At 45.5% G+C, this 18,771-nt stretch overlaps 1 protein-coding gene across 1 annotated transcript in view; it reads left to right on the forward strand.

The window, feature by feature from the left end:
- The window catches only part of LOC120981622 (NACHT, LRR and PYD domains-containing protein 3-like), a 3,400,916-nt gene that overhangs the window by 1,500,523 nt on the left and 1,881,622 nt on the right, over positions 1 to 18,771 (forward strand). The window lies entirely within an intron of this gene.

Genomic DNA, 18,771 nt, shown 5'->3' on the forward strand with positions numbered 1-18,771 from the left:
GATACAACCTGTATATCACATAAAGGAGGGACTCATTCACATTGTTGTACAATAGTTCAGGTAGTAGGACTCCTACACTCATAAAGCCTATGAACTAAGTGAAAGGGCTGCCAAAAATTACATGGGACCGGCACTCCAATACACCCTTTATTACACATAAAGGAGGGTATCATACACACCCTTGAAAAATTATGATTGATGGCCTGCCGGTGACCCTCAAAAACATTTGGAGCAAGGGCCTGCTGATCTGACCATCTAAAACTTTAGGGGCGAGGACCTGCTGCTGATCTGTACCTCTAAAACATTAGGGGTGAGGGTCTGTTGCTGATCTGACCATGGAAAAAATTATGGGTGAGGGCCTGCTGCTGAGCTGACCATTTAAAAAAATTATAGGCGAGTGCCTGCTGCTTAGCTGACCATAGAAAAAATTATGGGCGAGTGCCTGCTGGTGATCTGACCATCAAAAACATTATGGGCAATGGCCTGCTGCCGCTTTGGTGACTATAGATAACTTCTGACCGATCGGACGTCCCAATGACGGCAACGATCCATTTGGATGTCTGCCCTATCAACTTTCGATGTTCCTTTCTGCGCCTACCATGGTGACCATGGGTAACGAGGAATCAGGGTTAAATTCCCATGAGGGAGCCTGAAAAACAGCTACCACATCCAAGGAAGGCAGCAGGCACGCAAATTACCCACTCCCGACTCAGGGAGGTAGTGCCGAAAAATAACAATACAAGACTCTTTCGAGACCCTGTAATTGGAATGAGTACACGAGGATCTATTGGAGGGCAAATCTGGTGCCAGCAACTGACTCGCTCCCGGCCTCCACAACGTTCACCCAGTGTGCCATCAGGGTGAGGATTGTGTTAACCAGACTCTTGGCTACTGAGACTGGACTTGTAGGTGAGGGCCTGCTTCTGATCTGACCATCTAAAACATTAGGGGTGAAGGTCTGCTGCTGATCTGACCATGATAAAATTATGGGTGTGGGCCTGCTGGTGAACTGACCATTTAAAAAATTATGGGCGAGTGCCTGCTGGTGATCTGACCATCACAAACATTATGGGCGATGGTCTGCTGCCATTTGGTGACTTTAGATAACTTCTGGCCGATCGCACGTCCCATCAAGGCTATATCTATGTAGCTGCTGACCGGGGGGTGTTTGTGATAGTAATAGTGTTTTGACGTAGAGATCTGGGAAGTCTATAATCCATTTTCTAGGTCCCGTATCTACTATATCCCAATCTGTCAACGGTCTAAGAAATCTATAAATAGTACTAGTAGAAGATATTTGGGTTCTGGCTCTTTTAAGAAATATATTTAAACATGCCCCCTTTGAGATTTCCGGAATATTAATCATATAACGTATTACAAAACTACGGGCTTGTAAATCTATGAATTGGTTATTGTTAAACGCCCGGTATTTCTGTGAAGCCGCTATAAAAGAGATAACTGAGTAGTTTGAGTCTAGCATGTCAAGGATCCAGATACAGCCTTGTGATGCCAGAGTGCTATATATCCTAGGTCAGTGATGGCGAACCTTTTAGAAAAAGAGTGCCCAAACTGCAACCCAAAACCCACTTATTTATCGCAAAGTGCCAACACGGCAATTTACCCTGAATACCAATACAGTATATCTTCCATGTACTTTATCATTTAGCTATAATAGCCTGCCTAGATTCAATGTGCTGCCTGTGCCATTCATAGTGCGCCCTGCGCTGATGAATGGCAGGAAAAGTCTAAGGCATATTGGTACACCATATGCCTTAGTGCGGGTGCCCACAGAGAGGGCTCTGAGTGCCGCCTCTGGCACCCGTGCCATAGGTTCGCCACCACTGTCCTAGGTGGTCTGCCTCCCCGAAATCCCAGGTGACATAAAAAAGGCTGGAAATAAGTGTGTATGCCATCCAACTTACTAAGTTTCCTCACTTTATGCCAGGCCTACAATGTGTTCCATAGAATAGGAGTATCACGACCGGCGTGCCGATCACATACGTGACGCAAAGGGAGGGAAAAGGGAAGGCCCTGTCCAAGGGAGAGGGAAAGATGGTGACCCCTAACTCACCTTGAGGCTGGCACCTGACTGCCCTGACGTCCCTAGACGGATTTTTCCCCCGTACGTCGATCACGTGCCTAAACCCTGGCTTTTTCTTAAGATGAGCCCTAAGTAGTGAATAGGGTGGTGGGAACACTACTCCGCACCACTAACACTAAAGGAAAACACCAGGGAGAAGACAGACAATACTGACGAAATATATAATCCCAGGTGGGCGGACACAGCGGACAACAAAAGACCAACAGGGATCCGGAGGGAATATAAAGAGGTTGGGAGTGCCGGACAAGAAACAGCTGAAGAGAAGAAGCTACGGATCCCTGAGTGAGACAAAAAGGATTGCAAGGCAAACACAGAAAGCTACCATTAAGAAACAGCGCGATCTTTAAACATAGAGCTTGCAGCCATCCGCTGCAACTTCCTGACCCCGGGTATAACGGAGTCAGACGTGGCTCTTGACACCCTCGTGACAAGGAGAATCTCTTATGTTAGGAGGTAGTACTGGTGTTGGGAGATGTAGTAATGCCAAGAGGGAGATATGAGGGAAGAATTGTTTCTCCATTTCTACGATGGCAAAGTGATTTCGACCTCGCATCCAATCATATCTAAAATTAGCAGCCAGGTTGTACAGTGAGATATCGGAAAAGTTGAGACCCCCCCCAATATACGAGGCTGCTGTAATTTATATAGGCTGATACGACTTTTCCAAGTAGCGCCCTGTCAGAACTATTGGGTATAAATAAAGCCCATAAGTATAAGGCCTATATAAGATGTATGGACATGAGCCTAAAGGACAACCATTTTGTCTTATTTTAAAAGTGCAGGGTGAGTTCAGGATTTTAACTCCGAATTACTAATCTAAGATTTACAATATGTACCAAAGTGTTTACCCAAGTCTGTTTTTGTGAGAAGGAGATGTCTCAAGGTCTAATGAAAAGTAATTGCCTAGATAAGACAATGTATTAGAAATGTGCTGAGTTTTGATGATTTTCAGTGAGTAGAAAGAGTATAATCTTTCTTTGGGGTTTTTATATTAATCAATGTATGAGTAGATTGATTTTTATATAATCAATTTAAATACGTGTGCTGTACATATAAGAATATGGTCCTTATAGATATATTCAGTTTTAAGGTTAGAAATGAGGTACAAATTCCTCTGTCATTTTTAGAATCTCTCTCAGTGTAAAACACAAGTTAATGATCGCTTTCCTGAAGGTTTCTTGAATGGAGAAATGTGTGGACACAGGTGATCATAAACAAACCCTGTTTTTCCCCCAGAACAATGACTTGAGTATGGTCATGTGTATCTTGATTTAATTAGGTCTGGTCAAAAGATTAAGGGATATGCGAGGTGTTTGACTAAATACAAAAGTCATTGTCTATTCAAGATCTCCTCAAGGTTTTGTCTGAAACCTTATTTAAAATTAATTGCTAGTAAATGAATAAGGGAATATATAGAAAACATAAATAACTGCCTTGACTTTTGTATGGAGTACTAGTGCCACCTAGTGTTAGGGTAACATAAAGGTTTAGGGTGTATTTTCCCTAGGGGGAGGTTCTATTAATTATAAAGTCACTAGTTAATGAAAAAACTTGGCCAAGCCCATTCTAAGATGGGATAAAAAGATGGTATGGGCTGACAGAAGAGAGAGCTCTCTCTAAAACCATCTTGAGAAGAACCATCTTCAAAGGACCATCTTCAGAAAGACCATCATCAGAGAACGATCATCAGGAAACCATAAAAAGGGAGAAGACCAGATCCAGCCCTGACCACCTTTTCAGTCATTGGAGGCAGCCATCTTAGAACCATTGAAACTGATTTCTGCTAGCTGACATTTTGGAATAGTATAACCTTACCTATATTTTATAGAATAATTAATTAATATAATACATATCTACACTCACCTAAAGAATTATTAGAAACACCTGTTCTATTTCTCATTAATGCAATTATCTAGTCAACCAATCACATGGCAGTTGCTTCAATACATTTAGGGGTGTGCTCCTGGTCAAGACAATCTCCTGAACTCCAAACTGAATGTCAGAATGGGAAAGAAAGGTGATTTAAGCAATTTTGAGCGTGGCATGGTTGTTGGTGCCAGACGGGCCAGTCTGAGTATTTCACAACCTGCTCAGTTACTGGGATTTTCACGCACAACCATTTCTAGGGTTTACAAAGAATGGTGGGAAAAGGGAAAAACATTCAGTATGCGGCAGTCCTGTGGGCAAAAATGCCTTGTGGATGCTAGAGGTCAGAGGAGAATGGGCCGACTGATTCAAACTGATAGAAGAGCAACGTTGACTGAAGTAACCACTCGTTACAACCGAGGTAAGCAGCAAAGCATTTGTGAAGCCACAACACGCACAACCTTGAGGCGGATGGGCTACAACAGCAGAAGTCCCCACCGGGTACCACTCATCTCCACTACAAATAGGAAAAAGAGGCTACAATTTGCACGAGCTCACCAAAATTGGACTGTTGCAGACTGGAAAAATGTTGCCTGGTCTGATGAGTCTCGATTTCTGTTGAGACATTCAAATGGTAGATTCCGAATTTGGCGTAAACAGAATGAGAACATGTATCCATCCTCTGATGGCTACTTCCAGCAGGATAATGCACCATGTCACAAAGCTCGAATCATTTCAAATTGGTTTCTTGAACATGACAATGAGTTCACTGTACTAAAATGGCCCCACAGTCTCCAGATCTCAACCCAATAGAGCATCTTTGGGATGTGGTGGAACGGGAGCTTCGTGCCCTGGATGTGCATCCCTCAAATCTCCATCAACTGCAAGATCCTATCAATATGGGCCAACATTTCTAAAGAATGCTATCAGCACCTTGTTGAATCAATGCCATGTAGAATTAAGGCAGTTCTGAAGGCAAAAGGGGGTCCAACACCGAATTAGTATGGTGTTCCTAATAATTCTTTAGGTGAGTGTATATATATTCAATTAGCCATACTTTGTGTATAGTATCTGTTTTGGAATAAGATTGGGGTGTACCTGCAGCATCATCCTGAAAATTAATCCAATACAGGGAGATTAAAAATATACTGGTGAAACACGGTATTATCTCCAAGGAATTGAATTAAGTTCTAGACTGGTATGGTTGATTATATATATATATATATATATATATATATATATATATACACACACACTGCTCAAAAAAATAAAGGGAACACAAAAATAACACATCCTAGATCTGAATTAATTAAATATTCTTCTGAAATACTTTTGTTCTTTACATAGTTGAATGTGCTGACAACAAAATCACACACAAAAAAAAATGAAAATCAAATTTTTCAACCCATGGAGGTCTGGATTTGGAGTCACACTCAAAATTAAAGTGGAAAAACACACTACAGGCTGATCCAACTTTTATGTAATGTTCTTAAAACAAGTCAAAATGAGGCTCAGTAGTGTGTGTGGCCTCCACGTGCCTGTATGACCTCCCTACAACGCCTGTGCATGCTCCTGATGAGGTGGCGGACGGTCTCCTGAGGGATCTCCTCCCAGACCTGGACTAAAGCATCTGCCAACTCCTGGACAGTCTGTGGTGCAACGTGACGTTGGTGGATAGAGCGAGACATGATGTCCCAGATGTGCTCAATTGGATTCAGGTCTGGGGAACGGGCGGACCAGTCCATAGCATCAATGCCTTCGTCTTGCAGGAACTGCTGACACACTCCAGCCACATGAGGTCTAGCATTGTCTTGCATTAAGAGGAACCCAGGGCCAACCGCACCAGCATATGGTCTAACAAGGGTTCTGAGGATCTCATCTCGGTACCTAATGGCAGTCAGGCTACCTCTGGCGAGCACATAGAGGGCTGTGCGGCCCTCCAAAGAAATGCCACCCCTCACCATTACTGACCCAATGCCAAACCGGTCATGCTGGAGGATGTTGCAGGCAGCAGAACGGTCTCCACGGCGTCTCAAGACTCTGTCACGTCTGTCACATGTGCTCAGTGTGAACCTGCTTTCATCTGTGAAGAGCACAGGGCGCCAGTGGCGAATTTGCCAATCTTGGTGTTCTCTGGCAAATGCCAAACGTCCTGCACGGTGTTGGGCTGTAAGCACAACCCCCACCTGTGGACGTCGGGCCCTCATATCACCCTCATGGAGTCTGTTTCTGACCGTTTGAACAGACACATGCACATTTGTGGCCTGCTGGAGGTCATTTTGCAGGGCTCTGGCAGTGCTCCTCCTGTTCCTCCTTGCACAAAGGCAGAGGTAGGGGTCCTGCTGCTGGGTTGTTGCCCTCCTACGGCCTCCTCCACATCTCCTGATGTACTGGCATGTCTTCTGGTAGCGCCTCCATGCTCTGGACACTACGCTGACAGACACAGCAAACCTTCTTGCCACAGCTCGCATTGATGTGCCATCCTGGATAAGCTGCACTACCTGAGCTACTTGTGTGGGTTGTAGACTCCGTCTCATGCTACCACTAGAGAGAAAGCACCACCAGCATTCAAAAGTGACCAAAACATCAGCCAGGAAGCATAGGAACTGAGAAGTAGTCTGTGGTCACCACCTGCAGAACCACTCCTTTATTGGGGGTGTCTTGCTAATTGCCTATAATTTCCACCTGTTGTCTATCCCATTTGCACAACAGCATGTGAAATTGATTGTCACTCAGTGTTGCTTCCTAAGTGGACAGTTTGATTTCACAGACGTGTGATTGACTTGGAGTTACATTGTGTTGTTTAAGTGTTCCCTTTATTTTTTTGAGCAGTGTATATATATATATATAAATATCTGTATAGATAAAAGATAAACCAGATTTGGGTTTAATCAGACATTTGTCGGCTGAGAGAAATCAAGTATTAAATTGATTTAAAATATAATTGAGGGGTATCATTATAATAAGGCATAATTGTGTATATATATATATATACACTCTCAATTATTTTTGACTTTCTCACTATTTTGCATATCATTGATTGAATTTCAATTGTCACCAATTTTATTGTACCCGTATTTTTCGCCCCATAAGACGCACTTTTTCCTCCCCAAAAATGGGAGGAAAATGCCCCTGCGTCTTATGGGGCGAATGCTGACAGTTTAACATCGCTGGATGCGATGTACGGAGCGGGGGCCGGGGGAGGGACTGGGAGGAGGAGCTGGGGGCCGGCAATAGCGGTGGGGCGGTGCAGTCACTGTACTATAGCCCCGCCCCACCGCTCCGGTATTCTAATATAAAATGTATTATTGAATTAAAAGTTATTAAACATGCCCCCCTCACTCCTAATAGTACCGTATATCCTAATTGCTTCTGTATAATGCCGGCAGGCAGGCCAGGCGGGCGGCAGCGTAACTTCCTGATGTCACGTGCCTGCGCCGCCTCCTTTATGAATGAAGCAGGCGGAGCAGACAAGTGACATCAGTGAGTGATGCGCTGGCCGCCCGGCCCGCCTTCCAGCATTATACAGAAGCAATTAGGATATACGGTACTATTAGGAGTGAGGGGGGCATGTTTAATAACTTTTAATTCAATAATACAGTTTATATTTGTATACGGGGGGGGGGGGTGGGCGGCGGCGCCGGGGGGCACACGGAATCTATGGATGGCACAGTTAAGGGGTGGGGGTCTGTGGATGGCACCAGGGTCGGACTGGCTCACTGGGAAGCCGGTGAAATGCCCGGTGGGCCCCTTGCCTGTCTGCTTGTACTAGTGTAATGCCCAGTGTCCCCCTCTTCCCTCTCATCAGTGGCATTTCACACTTTCCCAGCCCCTCACCCCCACATAATATGTAATGTCTCTGGAGCAGTGGCGTACACACAATCCATGGGGCTCCGGTGCAAAACTGAACCATGGGGCCCCCCTCGCTGTGTCCGTCCCCCCCCAACCTCCCTCCACCAGCAGCAGAGTTAGACTACTTTCACACCTGCGTTAGGTGCGGATCCGTCTGGTATCTGCACAGACGAATCCGCACCTATAATGCAAACGCTTTTATCCGTTCAGAACGGATCCATTTGCATTACCACGAAAAAAAAAGATAATGCAAACGGATCCGTTTGACTTACACTAAAAGTCAATGGAGGACGGATCCGTTTTCAATTGCACCATATTGTGTCAGTGAAAACGGATCCGTCCTCATTGACTTACATTGTATGTCAGGACGGATCCGTTTGGCTCCTCATCGCCAGGTGGGCACCAAAACGAATCTGCACAGACGGATCCGCACCTATAATGCAAATGCTTGTATCCGTTCAGAACAGATCCGTTTGGCTGCAAGCTGCGTTTTGGTGTCAGCCTCCGGAGCGGAATGGAGGCTGAACGGAGGCAAACTGATGCATTCTGAGCGGATCCTTATCCATTCAGAATGCATTGGGGCTGAACTGATCCGTTTTGGACCAATTGTGAGAGCCCTGAAACAGATCTCACAAGCGGACCCAGAAACGCAGGTGTGAAAGTAGCCTAACTCTGCTATATTTCTGTAGCCTGCAACCTCTGACTGCCCCGTTGGGCTGAAACTACTACACCCAACATGTCCTGGCAGTAATGGTAAATGGATATTGGTGCAATTCTGAGCTACTAGTCTATATAATACAATACTATAATACTGGGCAGTCAGAGATTGCAGGCTACAGAAATATAGCAGAGCTAGTTATAAAGCCAGCCCCCATCAGACCCTACTCTGAACTCACTGACCATAAATGTGCTGAGCAATTATGAAGACCTTTTTTTTTTTTTTTTTTTACAAATCTTATCTTCACTCCCGGACCGGCATCGGCTTCTTCACGCTCTCTCGAAAGCTTTTCCGGCGCCTTCTCCCTGCTGCGTCCCGGCGTTGTTGTGCGCCTGCGCAGCCTAGGGAAACGTCATGTCCGGTGCGGCCGCCCAACAGGAAATGACTAGGCACGCTGCACCCGCACGGGGAGGAGAGTCAGGGGGAGGAGACTCACTCAAGGAGGGTAGGGCTGGCCTGGCACTGCAGCACAGAAACGCAACACTGGGCGGCGGGCCCCGGGTTGTCCGCCCGGGTTAAGGCTGTTTCACACGAGCTAATCCATTGCGGGAATCACGCTCCGTGTGTGAGTGTGATCCTCCGCTCTGGACTTGCAGGAGCGCACGGCATCATCATGATTTATAATTCTATGTGTCTTTGCATGGCCTTTTTTCCACAGAATCATACTGACAGCTTTATGTCACTATGATTCTGTGGAAAAAAGGCCAAGCAGAGACACATAGCATTATAAATCATGATAATGCCGTGCGCTCCTGCAAGTCCAGAGCGGAGGATCACACTCACACACGGAGCGTGATTCCCGCAATGGACTCGCTCGTGTGAAACAGCCCTTATACAGGCAGGCACAGCACTACTGCAGGGCGGGGCCAGGGGTCCACAGGCGGCCGGGCCCCCTGGAGTGCCGGCCCCGGTCGCAACTGCGACCCCTGTATATACGCCCCTGCTCTGGAGGTTATATCAGTACTGGAGCGATATAAGAGTAGTGGCTGATATCAGTCACATAGGATGTAATGTCTCTGAAGGTTATATCAGTACTGGAGCGTTATAAGAGGAGCGGCTGATATCAGTCACATATGATGTAATGTCTCTGGAGGTTACCGTATTTTTCACCCCATAAGATGCACTTTTTTCGCCCAAAAAATGGGGGGAAAATGCCCCTGCGACTTATGGGGCGAATGCTGACATTTTTACATCGCAGGCTGCGATGTATGTGAGAGCGGGGAGGGACTGGGAGGAGGAGCTGGGGGCCGGCAATTGTGGCGGGGCCGGTGCAGTCAGTGCTGTCCAGTGATGCAATATTCAAATATAAAATGTCTCATTCAATTAAAAGTGATTAAACATGCCCCCCTTCCCCACACTTTTAATATTACCATACACCCTAACAGCTTCTTTAGAACGCAGGCCGGGCGGGCGGCAGCCTAACTCCCTGATGTCACGTGCCTGCGCCGCCTACTTTATGAATCAAGCAGGCGGCGCAGGCACGTGACGTCAGTGAGTGACGCGCTGGCCGCCCGGCCTGCCTGCGTTGTACAGAAGCTGTTAGGGTGTACAGTAATATTAGGAGTGAGGGGGCATGTTTAATCACTTTTAATTGAATGAGACATTTTATATTTGTATACTGCAGCACTGGAGCGGTGGGGGGGATCTGTGGATGACAGTTTTATGGGGGACAGAGTGGATGACACTGTTAAGGGGTGGGGGGTCTGTGGATGGCACTGTAATGGGGTGGGGGGTCTGTGATGGCACATATATAACAGTGCCATCCACAGATCCCCCATAACAGTGCCATCCACAGATCCCCCCCATAACAGTGTCCGTCACAGATACCCCCATAACAGTGTCCGTCACAGATACCCCCATAACAGTGCGTCATCCACAGATCCCCCCATAACAGTGCATCATCCACAGATCCCCCCATAAGGCCTCATGCACACGACCGTTGTTGTGTTCCGTTCCGCAAAATGGGGTTCCGTTGTTCCGTGATCCGTTTCCGTTTTTGTTTCCGTGTGTCTTCCTTTATTTTTGGAGGATCACCAGACATGAAGGAAAGTAAAAAAAAATCTAAGTCAAGTTTGCCATGCAAATGATAGGAAAAAAACGGACGCGGACACGCGGATGACAATCTTGTGTGCCTCCGCGTTTTTTCACGGTCCCATTGACTTGAATGGGTCCGCAAACCGTTTTCCGTGGAAAAAATAGGATAGGTTATATTTTTTTGACGGACTGGAATCACGGACGCGGATGACAAACGGTGCATTAGCCGAGTTTTCAACAAACCCATTGAAAGTCAATGGGTCCGCAGAAAATCACGAAAAATGGACACGGAATAAAACAACGGTCGTGTGCATGAGGCCTAACAATGCGTCATCCACAGATCCCCCATAACAGTGCCATCCCCAGATCCCCCCATAACAGTGTCCTTCACAGATCCCCCCATAACAGTGTCCTTCACAGATCCCCAGTAATAGTGCCATCCACAGACCACCATTAGTTCCAAACCCACCAAAAGCACACCTTTTGGTTAAAAATATATTTTTTCTTATTTTCCTCCCCAAAAACCTAGGTGCGTCTTATGGGCCGGTGCGTCTTATAGGGCGAAAAATATGGAATATCAGTACTAGAGCATTATAAGAGGAGCGGCTGATATCAGTCAGTGACTGTGGATGGGTCATCAGTATCTGATTGGTGGGGGTCTGACACCCGGGACTAGGGATCGACCGATATTAATTTTTTTTAGAGCCGATAACCTGTGAACTTTCAGGCCGATAGCCGATAATTTATACCAATATTTTGTGCATTTTCATTTTTGAAAAAAAATTAAAAATTCCTACACAAATCTGTTGTTAAATGAAGAGATGCCATAATATATATCTAAGATTAAATATTGATACTTAATATTTTGGTGTTTTTTTTAATTTAATAACTATTTCCCCCTTAGGGGCTAGAACCTGGATCCCTTGTCCTATTAACCCTAATAGAGCTCTATCAGGGTGAATAGGACTTCACACTCTCCCTGCTGCCCTGTGCATAGTACACACAGCAGCAGGGAGCTGACTATGGCAGCCAGGGCGTCAGTAGCGTCCTGGCTGCCATGGTAACCGATCAGAGCCCCGCAATTACACTGCTTGGGCTCTGATCAGAAGCTGCCACTGCCACCAATGAAGATAACTTGCCCATTAATTCAAATATAGCGACACTTGACCTCTATGAGAGGTAGCTGCGATCCGCGGCAGTTAACCCCTCAGGTGCAGCTATATGATTCACCCGCCTCCTATATTTGAATTAATAACTGAGTTCATTGGTGGCGCAATGGCCACAGCCCCTCCCCTCCTCCTCCCCTCTTGCCTCTCACTGGTGGCAGCGGCAGCAGCGGCACAGGAGGGAGGGACTGCTTCCTTCCCCCTTGTGCTGCTGAGGGAACATTGATCGCGTTGATAGCAGCGCGATCCATGTTCGCGATTCGTTATCGGCATATCGGCAAGGTTAGATGCTGATACCGATAACTTTGAAAATCCTGAATATTGGCCGATAATTTCGGTAACTCCGATAATTGGTCGATCCCTACCTGGGACCACTGCCGATCAGCTGTTTGAGAAGGCACCGGGGCTCCTGTGAGGGCTGTGCCCTTCTCTGTGATTTTTCTGGGCCATGTGACTCAGCCGCATAGAAGTGAAAGGGGCTGAACATGATACCAAGCACAGCCGCTATACAATGTACGGCGCTGAGCTTGGTGAGCTGTGAGGAGGCCGGGGCACTACTGCGATCACTTCAATAAACTTATCCTTTTGAATATGCAGGAAACATTTCCTTCACTTTGGATATTGTTTAGGCTGGCTGGGGGACTGGGTGGTTCATCTAGGACAGGCATCCTCAAACTGCGGCCCTCCAGCTGTTACAAAACTTCAACTCCCAGCATGCCTGAACAGCCTACAGGTATCAGCCTACAGCAGGGCATTGTGGGAGTTGTAGTTTTACAACAGCTGGAGGGCCACAGTTTGTAGATGCCTGATCTAGGACATGGAATGTCCATGTGTGACTTCTGTCTAAACTACTGACTGTAAATAACAGATACAGTTATCAACTAAATGAGTTGCTTAAAGGGAGTCTGTCATCACAGTTTCACCTTTTTAACCCTTCCCATAGCTTTCGAGCAGCATTACAGTTGATAAAAACGTTACCATTATAAGCAATCGTGGACTTATAAAACTGGCAAAAATCATCTTAGTAGGATACGCAAATGAGGGCTCGCAAGTGCCCAGGGGCGGCGTCAACCTCGTAGGTGCCCAGCTAGCTCTGCCTTATCGTCGCTTCCCCCCGCCCAGTCTTTCCCTCTGCCCGCCCATCTTCTTCTTCTTTCGGCGAGATCCCGCGCCTGCGCACTGAGTCCATTAGCCGGCGCATGCGCACTGCGATGTCCATTCCTGGTACGGCATCACAGTAATTAATGCGCCGGCGAACGGACTCAGTGCGCAGGCGCGGGATCTCGCCGAAAGAAGAAGTAAGAAGATGGGCGGGCAGAGGGAAAGACTGGGCGGGGGAAAGCGACGATAAGGCAAAGCTGCCTGGGCACCTACGAGGTTGACGCCGCCCCTGGGCACTTGCGAGCCCTCATTTGCATATCCTACTAAGATGATTTTTGCCAGTTTTATAAGTCCACGATTGCTTATAAAGGTAACGTTTTTATCAACTGTAATGCTGCTCGAAAGCTATGGGAAGGGTTAAAAAGGTGAAACTGTGATGACAGACTCCCTTTAAAGAGAAATTATTTGATATAGTGCAGTGCACAATACTGTTCTGTTTAGCATACTGTTACTGTATTGTGTGCTAAAATGCATACATTCATGTGTGCGAGACTGAAAAATGAACAAGTTATATCTGCAGCTCTAGGGTGGGCCTCCAAAATCAATTCCACTGGTGGGCCCTAGGCACCCCAGTCCGACACTGGATGGCACTGTTATGGGTTGGGGGGGGGGGGTCTGTGGATGGCACTGTTATGGGGTGGGGGGTCTGTGGATGGCACATATATAACAGTGCCATCCACAGATCCCCCCCTGTAACAGTGCCAGCCACAGATCCCCCCTGTAACAGTGTCCGTCATCCACAGATCCCCCCATAAGTGTCCGTCATCCACAGATCCCCCCCTGTAAGTGTCCGTCATCCACAGATCCCCCCATAAGTGTCCGTCATCCACAGATCTCCCCATAAGTGTCCGTCATCCACAGATCCCCCCATAAGTGTCCATCATCCACAGATCCCCCCATAAGTGTCCGTCATCCACAGATCCCCCCATAACAGTGTCCGTCATCCACAGATCCTCCCATAACAGTGTCCGTCATCCACAGATCCTCCCATAACAGTGTCCGTCATCCACAGATCCCCCCCATAACAGTGTCCGTCATCCACAGATCCCCCCCATAACAGTGTCCGTCATCCACAGACCACCATTAGTTCCAAACCCACCAAAAGCACACCTTTTGGTTAAAATATTTTTTTCTTATTTTCCTCCCCAAAAACCTAGGTGCGTCTTATGGGCCGGTGCGTCTTATAGGGCGAAAAATACGGTATATTATTTTGCACTATAAAATGTATTAATAAATTACATATATATTTGTCTGTAACTGGGTTTTGTCTTCAATTCAACGCAGATCACGAGCTTGTTTTAGCTTGATATTTATGATAATAAATTAGAATCTCCTTCATTACAGATTTTAATTTATTCACATAAATAATATAGACTGTCAATCGGAGACAGCATAAATATTCCAACAGCCCCAGATGAAACGTCTAAAGGTTCTTTGAAGAAGTTTGATATCTGAAGAGTGAAGCAATAGGGGTAATGTTTGAATTAAATATAGCAATTTAGGAAAGGCTACCATTTTAAAGGAGATGGCATCAGCCATAAAAACACATGTTGCTATGTCTGAATTAAAGAATTGACTGAGGTTATGAGAGGGTGATAGTTCAGCCTATATAAATGGGCTGGGTTAGTGGCCAGTTTAACTTCCAGATATGTGATGGATTCGGGGTGCCATTGAAATGGGAAAGAGGTGCCCCAACGGTTTGTAGGCGTACGAAAGATAGGAAGTGCTTTTGATTTACGAAAGTTTACTTTAAATCCAGATATAGAGCCAAGAGATGCTATGACTGACATTATCTCCAGGATAGCCTGACATGGATTTGAAATAAATAATAGAATATCGTCTGCGATGGCTAGCAATTTAGTCTCGACTGATCCTGTGAATATACCAGAAAAAGAAGGAAGAGTCTGCAAGACTCTAAGTAGAGGGTCTAATGCTAAGCTAAATAATACCTCTTAAAATCTACTATTTATTGGAACCATTTAAAAATACTTGGAACACACCAAGTATAGTGCCTCAAAGGTTAGTGTGCTTATAAACAACAAAAAAATGATATGAAGGATATAGTAGGGGTTGCTAATTAGTATTAGGAGAGGACTGGTGAGGATGTATATGGGTGGGGGGATGAATTTCCACCCACCAATATGTGACTGGAGTATTAAGGCCAATTAACATTCCAGGTACACCATGTTAAAGCAGAGATGTGACACAGTAATGTCAATAGAATTTGCCATTTAACCAATACCTGTCAGTTGCCAAAATTGGTATAAGAGTATAGAAAGAAGGAGGGAAGAAGACCGTCCCAGCGAGCAGGAATCCCCCCCAACATTGCATGAGGTCCCCCATAAAGGTGCGCACTTGATTTCCCTTCATATAAACAAACTAACAATAGCAAAATGTCCTCATACCGCCCATCAGCCCGAGAGAGCAGTGCCATGACAATAGAAAACATAATATACTGTAACGCAAACTCCATGACTGGAGGAAAAAAATTAACTGGCAAAGTGTAACCATCAGCAAAATAACTTAACGCCATAGGTAATATGCGACTCCGCTCTTCAAGTAGGTGCTGTAGGAGAGATGGCGGAGCTCGACAAAGAGAGTGAAGGTGGGCTAAAGCCTTCTGAGGATCAGTGAAAACCCACATCTTGTCACCCATGCAGAATCTAAGAGTAGCAGAGTACTGGAGACTAAAGCGGATAGATTTATCCTCAAAAGTTTGCCGACTGGGTTAACGGCTCTTCGTTTTTCCACTACTGCCGCTGAAAAGTTCTGGAAAAGCAGAAGCTTGGAATTCTCATAGCTTACTGTAGAGGCTTGGCAAAAGGCAGCCAGAATTCAGATTTTGTCCTGATAGTTAAGGATCTTGGAAATAACAGGTCTTGGTTTAGCGGAGCTGTCAGCACGCGGAGGGCCCACTCTGTGAGCGCGTTCCACCGGAATTTTATATGTGGAATCTCCCAATTTTAATTCTTGGGGTAACCATTCAGAAGTGGACCATATGAGTTCATTAGGACGGATCGTTTCAGGAACTCCAATAAGGCGTAGGTTGTTTTGCCTGGAGCGGTCATCCACTTTATTTTGTATCACTGTAAGGATGTTGTCCAAGGGACCTTAAATGTATTAGGCTACTTTCACACTCGAGTTTTGTGCGTATCCGTCATGGATCTGCAAAAACGCTTCCGTTCAGATAATACAAACGTCTGCATCCATTCTGAACGGATCTATTTGTATTATCTGTAACATAGCCAAGACTGATCTGTCTTGAACACCACTGAAAGTCAATGGAGGACGGATCTGTTTTCTATTGTACCAGATTGTGTCAGAGAAAACGGATCCGTCCCCATTGACTTACATTGTGTGCCAGGATGTTTGGCTCAGTTTCGTCAGACGGACACCAAAACACTGCAGGCAATACTGGTGTCCGCCTCCAAAGCGGAATGGAGACTGATCGGAGGCAAACTGATGCATTCTGAGTGGATCCTTTTCCATTCAGATTGCATTAGGGCAAAACTGATCTATTTTGGACCGCTTGTGAGAGCCCTGAACGGATATCACAAACGGAAAGCCAAAATGCGAGTGTGAAAGCCTTAGGGTACTTTTACACTTGCATTTTTCTTTTCTGGGATTGAGTTCCGTCCTAGGGGCTCAATACCGGAAAATAACTGATCAGTTTTATCCCCATGCATTCTGAATGGAGAGCAATCCGTTCAGGATGCATCAGGGATGTCCTCAGTTCAGTCGTTTTCACTTTTCAGGATGGAGATAATACCGCAGCCTGCTGCGGTTTTATCTCTGGCCAAAATTCCGGAACACTTGCCGGGATGCCAGATCCGGAATTTTTTTCCATTGGAATGTATTAGTGCCGGATCGGCATTCAAATTGCCGCATTGACGGATCTGGTATTCTGGTCTGCGCATCCGGATCCGGCATTTCAATGCATTTGTCAGACGGATCAGGATCCTGATCAGTCTGACAAATGCCATTAGTTTGCATACGTAAGGGATAATATGATAAAAATTGGAGCTGCCTTCAGAGGAATACATAGAAACATAGAATGTGTCGGCAGATAAGAACCATTCGGCCCATCTAGTCTGCCCAATATACTGAGTACTATGAAAAGCCCCTGCCCTATCTTATATAAAGGATGGCCTTATGCCTATCCCATGCATGCTTAAACTCCTTCACTGTATTTGCAGCTACCACTTCTGCAGGAAGGCTATTCCATGCATCCACTACTCTCTCAGTAAAGTAATACTTCCTGATATTACTTTTAAACCTTTGCCCCTCTAATCTAAAACTATGTCCTCTTGTAGCAGTTTTTCTTCTTTTAAATATTCTTTCCTCTTTTACCTTGTTGATTCCCTTTATGTATTTAGCAGTTTCTATCATATCCCCTCTGTCTCGTCTTTCTTCCAAGCTATACATGTTAAGGTCCTTTAATCTTTCCTGGTAAGTTTTATTCTGCAATCCATGTACTAGTTTAGTAGCTCTTCTCTGAACTCTCTCCAAAGTATCAATATCCTTCTGGAGATATGGTCTCCAGTACTGAGCACAATACTCCAAATGAGGTCTCACTAGTGCTCTGTAGAGCGGCATGAGCACCTCCCTCTTTCTACTAGTAATGCCTCTCCCTATACACCCAAGCATTCTGCTAGCATTTCCTGCTGCTCTATGACATTGTCTGCCTACCTTTAAGTCTTCTGAAATAATGACCCCTAAATCCCTTTACTCAGATACCGAGGTTAGGACTGTATCACTGATTTTATATTCTGCTCTTAAGTTTTTATGCCCCAGGTGCATTATCTTGCACTTATCAACATTAAATTTTAGTTGCCAGATTTTTGACCATTCCTCTAATCCTTTTCCATTTGGTGTATCCCTCCAGGAACATCAACCCTGTTACAAATCTTTGTGTCATCAGGAAAAAGACACACCTTACCATCGAGGCCTTCTGCAATTTCGCTGATAAAGATATTAAACAATATGGGTTTGTTTAATATTGCCCAGGAACATACAAGTGCAGCGAGGCTGCTTAATGGACTTTGGGGAAAACATCACATTTACTGGTTTATTGTTAGATAGTGTAACATTTACTGTTGGTTTATTCTCTGTGTACCAATCTGTTTTATATATTCTCAGCTTCTTGTTCACTACATTGTTCAGTGAACTCAACTGCTGGGGAAAAAGAACTTTGTCTGTGTGGCATTGTGTACCCTCTGTACCTGTGGGCCCAGCCCTCGGTCATCTTTCATTGAGAAGAGCATTTGCTCCTTCTCCTCCAAATGCGGCAAGAGTGGACCACATCCTGTAGATCAGAGACCCGCTGTTCGACCTCAATTAAATGAGTGTTATGAGCGGTTACTTGGGAGACAGTAAGGTCCAAAGAGGATTGAAAGGCCGCTAAGCGGGTGTCAGTAGTTGGTATAAGCAGATCGGAGATGGCCTGGGCCGTAGCCTTTGAGGTATCCATATTGGGGTCGTGGATGTGCGTACTGGGGAAGATGGAGTTTGACTGCGGGTTAGGGTTCTGGATCCCTTATTGGCATTCTTCCCCATAAACTTATCCATGAGGTAGCAAAGGGACAGATGGTTACAGTGGTCGAGCTTCAAAGTACAGAAATCAGCAGTCACACTGGCTACCGTATTACATAAGGAACAGAACCAACGATTCTGAAGAGAAGTAATAAGAAAATGTGAATAAGTCGCATATAGCAGATGTAGATTTATGCTCATAGCATGAAGATGGATAATGCACCGAAACGGTGTATACGTAGAAAATAGCCCAGCAGCTTGAGGGTTAATAGAGGATCAGAAATCTTTCATGCAACTCTGCCAGCCTGGTAAATGACTTAGATGATGCAGGGTCTGCAGTA

Source organism: Bufo bufo, chromosome 11, assembly GCF_905171765.1.
Source record: "Bufo bufo chromosome 11, aBufBuf1.1, whole genome shotgun sequence".
In the NCBI taxonomy this organism is placed as follows: Eukaryota; Metazoa; Chordata; class Amphibia; order Anura; family Bufonidae; genus Bufo; species Bufo bufo.